Source organism: Orcinus orca, chromosome 12 (assembly GCF_937001465.1).
Source record: "Orcinus orca chromosome 12, mOrcOrc1.1, whole genome shotgun sequence".
NCBI lineage: Eukaryota > Metazoa > Chordata > Mammalia > Artiodactyla > Delphinidae > Orcinus > Orcinus orca.
Window position 1 is genome coordinate 776,209 of NC_064570.1, and position 7,587 is coordinate 783,795.

A 7,587-nucleotide genomic window follows, 5' to 3' on the forward strand; every position below is an offset into this window, starting at 1 on the left:
ACATTTATCTTTGCTTTTTGGTGAGGAAGGGTCTGACAACAGGGACAGTTTGATTTTGATTTAATGAAAAGAACAATCACTCGCTCTCTCTGCCCTGGAATGTGGGCTGTGATTAGAGCAGAAACTTTTTAGTAACATTAACTGTCTGTTCAGATTTTCCTCACCAGAAATCCAAGTCATTCCTTTTACAACAAAACAATCATAGTAGAATGCATTCTCCGGGATTTGGAGAGAAAAGAAAGTCCAGAGGCAGAATTTGGTATAAATCCTGAAACCGGGCTGCTCACCATGACTCGTCCACATCGGAATGTCACGGCCTGGGCTGGCCGAGCTTCCTTGGCGGGAGGCGTGGTTGTTTATGCCAGGCTGGAGAAGTCACTTGAACTCATGTCCTTCGATTGAACATTTTTTTATAAGACCTGTGTAAATCATTTCCTTAAAATTGGCATCCTGGGCATGGAGACGGTCTGTTTTCCCGGGAATTTTTATGTGCAGGGTACTTCTCCTTCTTAGATGAGAGAGAGTCTGCTTTTAATTCCCTTGGTCCCCTTCCCCTGTGCAAAATCTGTGTTCTCCTAAACACTCTGGTTTTTAAGAGTGTTTAGGAGTGTGGTTATCTTTTAGACCAATATTTCCTCCTGTGATTAATTAATTGGAAGAGTGAGAAAGTAAATAAGTAAAGTGAAAAGAAGACGCCTTACTCATTTTGTCTCCCACTGCTTCCTCCCCTCTTTGTCAAGTCAAATTTAACCACCTTCTTCTAGAAATTCTTCTTGTAAATATCTTCATGGTCTTCAGGAGGCAAATATTTCTTAGGAGGACGCAAAAATACTAAAAATAATTAAAAATATAAAAATAATTTAAAAACTGGACATCATCAAAATTAGGGACGTCTATTCATCAGGTGACAGCATTAAGGAAGTGAAAACATGGGAGCCCTTCATTTGTATCCACAGTAAAGAACCCCTACAACTCAATGAGCAAACACCAAGCCAGTTTAAAATCTGAGAGTTGACTGCAGAGGAGTTTCACAGAAGAGGACCCCCAAAGCCTCTGAGCACGAGGAGGTGGTCAGGATCACTGGTTACTGAGAGAATATGAATGAAGCCCACAACGAGGGAGAACTCACACTCACCAGAGTGTCTGAGACCCGGGAGACTGAAAATTCTGCTTCCTGGCAGGGATGTGGCAGCACCTCCCACCCTTCACTGTGGCAATAGAAAGTGGTTCAACCTTCACTGGGAACATTCTTCAGCCATAATTACTAAATTTACAATATGCCTATCCTACCATCCCACAATTGCCTTCCTAACTATGACTACGAGAAGTGAGTAAACGGGTCCACAAAAGACGTGCACGAGAATGTTCATGGCAGCTTTCTTCATAACAGACTCAGACTGGTGACAACCCGATGCCCGTAACTGACGGGATGGATGGATATGTGGTGTGTAGCCAGGCAGAGAAAAGTGCAGTGCGGTAACCACAACCAGGGGGTGACCCCCACCGGCCGAAACCATGTTGTGTGGAAGAAGCAGGTTCATTCACGGACAGAGTGTGTGATCCCTCCTCTGGGAGGCCCCTGTCAGAGGCCAGGAGCCAGACGGCGCCGAGCCCCAGAGGGAAGACCCATGTGCAGTACGTGAGGCCAAGTGTGACCAAGGGCACACCGGCGTCCTGGGGCTCAGTGGTAGTAGCTGAGTGAATAAATAAACAAAGGTTTTTGTGTGCATACAACACGTCGGGTGGTGAAACTCTAAGCCAGCGGTCCCCAACATTCTTGGCACCAGGGACCAGTTTCATGGGAGACAATTTTTCCATGGACGGGGGTGGGGGGATGGCTCAGGCGGTGATGCGAGTGATGGGAGCCATGGGGAGCAGCGGACGGAGCTTAGCTCGCTCATCAGCTGCTCACCTCCTGCTGTGCGGCCCGGGGGTTGGGTCCCCTGCTCTAAGCGCTTCCTAGGGGTTGCTTCATTTAATCCACACAAAAACCTTGGTTAGTCATTACGCCCCTCTGTGCCTGTGTCCTCACCTGTTAGAGGGGTCAGGGCGTATCTGCCATGGGGCTACTATCTCGGTCTTTCACGTTTCCTCTTTTGTCAATATCCTGCTCACGTTTTTATTTTCCCTCCATTTTTCTATCGGAGTGTTCACTTTTCTTTTTTTGTAAAAGCTCTTTGCACATGACGGGTGCTGGTCCTCTGTCTTGCCAGTGTTTTGTGTCCATTCTTTAACACGTGTGAGCCTGGACTGTGCTTTGCAGTGTCTTTGAAACTGCTCTGGCCAAGCTCACCGGGTCTCCTAGTTGCCGAATCCAGTGGACCCTTCAGACTCTAACTTACTCCCTGTAACTTTGGCCCCGTTACTTCTCCATCTGCGTTTAAGTATTTTCCTGCCTTGTCCGACATACAGGACTCTCGGTCCCCCTGCCGCCTTCCTGTTTCTCACTCTCTTTTACAGACTTTTTCCTCAAATCGAGCATCCTTTCTAGGTTTTTCAAAATTCCCAAGAATGACATTCCATGGTGCAAGGGCATGGAGGACACGAGTCACAGATCCCAGGGGTGGTGGCCGGGACATCTGAGGGAGACGGGGTTAGTGTCCAGGAAAGGAGGGAATATCAACGGCTCTCTCTAACCCACACCCAGTCGACAGCGAGGCACCCCAGGGCCAGACCTCATGGAGCGGGAGGGGAGGTTGCAGCTCCGGCTTTCCCAGAGGCCATGGTGGGTGCTCAGACCAGGCTGTGCCGCTCCTGGTGGTGGGAGGGAGCCCCCTGACTGTCCTTGAGTGTGGCCAGGCCTCTCAGGATTCTTCAGGGGTCTCATAGCTCATCATCTGGGGAGCTGAGGAGTAGGGTTCTTCCTTCCCTTCAGGACACAGCAGGTCCCTGAGTCCCAATTCTGGACCTTCATGGACCTAAGGCACTGCCATTGGCCTCCTCCTTCTGGTTGGGCTGTGCTGTGGGTGCAGGATTCCAGCTGGGCCTCCTGACTGCATCCTCTGCTCTGCCCTGGCACAGTGGTTGGGGGAGTCCTCACAGACTGAGGGGCTTGGGGCACAGATTCTCATCAGACTCCTCATCCTCTGAGACCCAGCTCCAAAGGGCATCAGGGCTCCATCCCACACCCGCCCTCAACACTCGTGTGTGGAGGCCTGCAGTGTCCAGGCGCTGAGGTCCGGGGGGCTCCTGGGAATGAAGGGTTCTTCAGGGCATCTGTCCCTGTGTCTGCTCCCCCATGATGGGCACAGGCCCGTCCCCACACTTGCCTTCTCTGGGCAGCTGGGTCACAGGGCTGGCCTTGGCCATGGCCTCGTCTCCTCTGGGGCTCTATCGCCTCCAGCGCAGTGACCCTGGCCCTTGCTCTGCCTGGTGTACTTGACGTATCCTGTCTGCTGGCAGACACCAACCCTTCCGGTCTCCTGCCCGAGACCTTCCCCAGGAACCCGGCTCCCTCTTTGTGCCTCCTGTTGACGAGAACTGGTTGGACTGTCTGTGTCCCTGCCTTTCCTGTCTCAGCAGGTGTTCCATGTGGGTCTTCCCTGCTTTGCTGCTGGCCCCCCAGCCAAGCAAGCAAATGGAGCGCCCGCCCTAGTCCTGAGCCCAGGCCACCCACTAGAGCAGAAATAGAGAGGGGGAGGGTCCCGGGGGGGAGGGTCCCAGAGAGGGGGAGGGTCCCGGGGGGGGAGGGTCCCGGGGGGGGAGGGTCCCAGAGAGGGGGAGGGTCCCAGAGGGGGGGAGGGTCCCAGAGAGGGAGAGGGTCCCAGAGAGGGGGTAGGGTCCCAGAGAGGGGGAGGGTCCCAGAGGGGGGGAGGGTCCCAGAGAGGGGTAGGGTCCCAGAGGCGGGGAGGGTCCCAGAGAGGGAGAAGGTCCCAGAGAAGGGGGCAGGTCTAAGGGAGCAGCAGGCTGGTGACTCCTCCATGTGGGGACACCTTTTCCCCCCAGTTTAAAGAGCTGGCTCAGAAATAGCCTTCACCACTTTAGAGGTTGTGAGGACCTTTTCACCGTTTGTGTTTTTCGAGTGGAGAGAGACCAGGAAGGCATAGGAGGAAAGCGTCTGCTGAGGCCCAGGTAAAGCTCGTAGACACGGAAAGCCCACATGTCCAGCAGGAGGCAGCAGGGCTGGTTCTCGGACCGGGGCTCAGGGCCGGGGGCGCCGGCTGGTCCATGCCTGGGGGCTGGCGCAGGCGGTGGGGCCGAGGAAGGGCACTGACCAACCCATGCTTCATTCAATTAACGTTTTCCTTCTTAGTCTTTACAGAGAGGAGTCTCCTTTTTGTCAGCGGTGGGACCTGAGCTGAGCCTTAGGTGAGACCCTGCTCCCTCCATGGCCTCCTCTTGCCCCAAAGGCACCTGGACAGACGCAGGGTCAGGCGCCAACGGCTCAGCTCCTCGGATCCACGTGCGGAAGAGAAAGGACCACAGGTTACAGAGGGGTCCCAACACTAGGAACGCGGGCTGCAGGGGGCTGGCCCCTCCACCCCCGTGCCTGGACTTACCTGCTGTCCAGTCCGGGCCCTTGAGGTCAGAGGAAGCCCGGTTCACAGAGGTGGAAAGGTGGTCATCTCGGCCTGGGGACCCAGGACCTCTGCTCCTTCTTGACCCCAGGACAGGATGTGAATGGCTGGGCAGGGCCGACAGCAGAGACAGAGAGGGACATCCAGGTGAGACAGGGTGGGGGTGGGGCGTGTTAAATCACCAGTATCGGCTCCCACCCCAATACCCCGCATTCACATGTGAGCAGGGCCCACGTGTCTGCACGGGTTAAATGATCCCTGGTTGATTCAAGGCATGGACTAAATGGAACTGGAGGCGGAGAGGGATCCAGGTAAAATTCACTTGAACGGACAGAGGATTGTCTACAGAGAGAGCTTATGAAGGACAGGCCGCTTAGCCGCGAGTGTGGACGGTCCCACCGGCCGCAGCCCTGAGATATCGCAGCAGGTCTTTGTGAACAGTTATAGGAGACAAGGAAGGAACATTATCATAGATGCTATCTGATTTGACTAAATTCGCATTTTTTCCTACATTGACCTTTACTTAGTAACCAAAGAGTACAGTTTTCCCTCTTGTATTGCATTAATTAGCAGGGTGCTGGACAGGGGCTTGATGGGTTAGGTCTTGGCTTCCTCAGCAACGTTAATTCAGTTTGCTGCAGATTGTTCAGCTGTGGAGCTGTGAGTCCTAAATCCTGGTTTCTCACGGGTTTGTCCCTGTTGACCATGGACCGTTCCCCAACGCCGGGCTGCAGGCTTAGACCCAGCTCTCGGAGCAAGAGACTCCCAGGAGGCACTTGGCCAAAACCTGTCACAGGCTAGGTGTGTCCCAAACACTCCCCTGAGAGGAGGTGGGACGGATGTGCCTCGGGGTCAGTCCTGGGTAGGGATCCCACCCTCGGGGAGCAGCTTGTGGGGTGTGGAGTCACGCCTAATGCTTCACATGGTAAACGTGTGTGTGTGTGGGAGCAGAGACAGAGAGAGAAATGGAGACAGAGAGAGACAGAGACAGAGAGAGAGAGAGATGGAGACAGAGAGAGACAGAGACAGAGAGAGAGAGAGGGAGGGAGAGAGAAGTAGGCGATTTCCAGGAGCATCTCCCCCTCCCTGTCCTCTCCTTCTAGAAATCTTAAATCACAGAAAATCAGAAGCCAGTTCACTTGTCAGACCTCATTTCACAGGACAGCATCTAACGGGCCCCGTTTTATCGTCACCCTGTTCTGTGCGTCCGCCGTCATCAGCAGGTGTTGTTGGAACCTCCAGGTGTGTGAGGCTGGATGGGTGGTGGGCGCTCAGATCGAGGATCCTGTCCTCTGTGCTCCAGGAAGCGGCCGTCCACTTGGGTGGACAACTGTTGTCACTAAACTGTAAGTAGAGGTTTCCCCGGGCCCGACGTCCGGGGGATGGGTGTGAGGGGCCCCGGCAGGCATCCACCCCTCCGAGGGCCCAGCTGGGAGACTCCGGGGCAGGACCTGGTGGGGACGCGACCTCCAGGAAGGCCACCTGCCGACTCCGCCGGGACAGCGACCTCCACGGGCCAACCAGCGCCTCTCCGCCGGGACGGCGGGTCCTAGTGAGCATCCCGGCCCCTGCGGTGCTCCTGGGGACGCTGCCGTTACCTTGCCTCCTGCATGCCCAGGGCTCCTGGGGTCTGATCGTCCAGCCTTCTTTTTGGATTCTGTGAACTGCCTCATAGCTTTCCAAAACATCCCATGTCAGGTTTGCCGTCGGCAGAGAAAACACGAGGGAATGCGAGCGTGGAGACAGGAGGCCAGCGGTCGGGGCCTTGGGGGTCGTGGGCTGGTGCTGCAGCCAGTGTCCTAAAACGCCCTCACGTGACGTCCGGCTGGGATGGGCCAGGGCTGCTACCCACTGATCTTCCGCAAGCCCGCGGCCAGGCTGCCTTGTGTCTGCGGCAGAATGGTAGGCGGTGTCCCAGCGCGGGGCAGAGAAGCCAGGGCTCCAGGCGGCAGGGGCTCTGGGAGGGCCTGGCGTGGCATCCTGTCCCGGCTGCAGCATGTCATCCCGTTAGCTGAGAGGGGCCGGTTGTCCCCAGAGCATGGTCCCTGGGCTGGCGGCATCAGCATCTCCAGGGCTTGTCAGGGACACAGGCCCCGCACTGCGTTAGAAGGTGGGGGCTGGTCTGTTGAAGGAGACCCTGGGGCCTCGCATCTGCTCAAGGCTGAGAACCACCGGGGGAGGTGACTCTCCCAGGTTTCAGGGTCGAGAGGAACCTGCAGGTCCCTTTTCTGCCGAGAAGTGACCAGAGGGGAAGAGTGTCCTCCCCTGAGATTTGAGACTTGAAGTTGTGAGCCGATAACGTAATTCCTCGTGAGTTACATGTCACTCATGAAGCAGGAAGAGCCAAACGACTCAAGCCTGAATCGCAGCATCACACGTCCTGCTGCCCTGCGTCCGGGGGAGCCTGTGAGGCGTCCCGCGAGGGCTCGGGCTCTGCACACCTCAGCTCCCACCATGCCTCCCCCGCCTCTGCGAATGGGCTTACCGGTTCCCTCACACTGTGAAGTTGAGTCCTACTATTTCTAAATAACTCGGATTTCTTGGTAACTCGAGTTTCTAGTTTCAAGTTCTGTCTAGGGAGATGTAACATCCAGAACACTTCCCCTAAGGCTGCTAAAAAGTAATTAATTAAAAAACGTAAGTGTTTTGTTAGCCTTTGTGGCATTTACATGCTGTAAGACTGACAGTGTTTCCCACCGACACTGTAGTTTATTCAGAGCAAAGGTGGGATTTGGATACAGTTCTGGGAGAACAAGAAGCAGGGTCGAGCGTCACTGCTCCGCACCAGTGTTGGCTGGATTTGGACGTGTCTGGAATGATCCGTGTTGGAGAAGTCATTGTGAGATGCCCTGCCTCTTTAGGGAGAGACTGAGGACAGTGCTTTCTGGTGATAACAGAGTGTGGGGGTGTCTGGGGTGCTTCCTGCTGAAAGATCCTGACACAGGGTAGCATCCCGCACACAGATGTGTCACGGGCTTGGGGGGTGACAGTGAATGGGGTGGAGATGGGGTTCCCTCCACCTGCCAGGTTCAAGTCCAAGGCCATGCCTTCTCCAAGCCCTTTCCCTCTT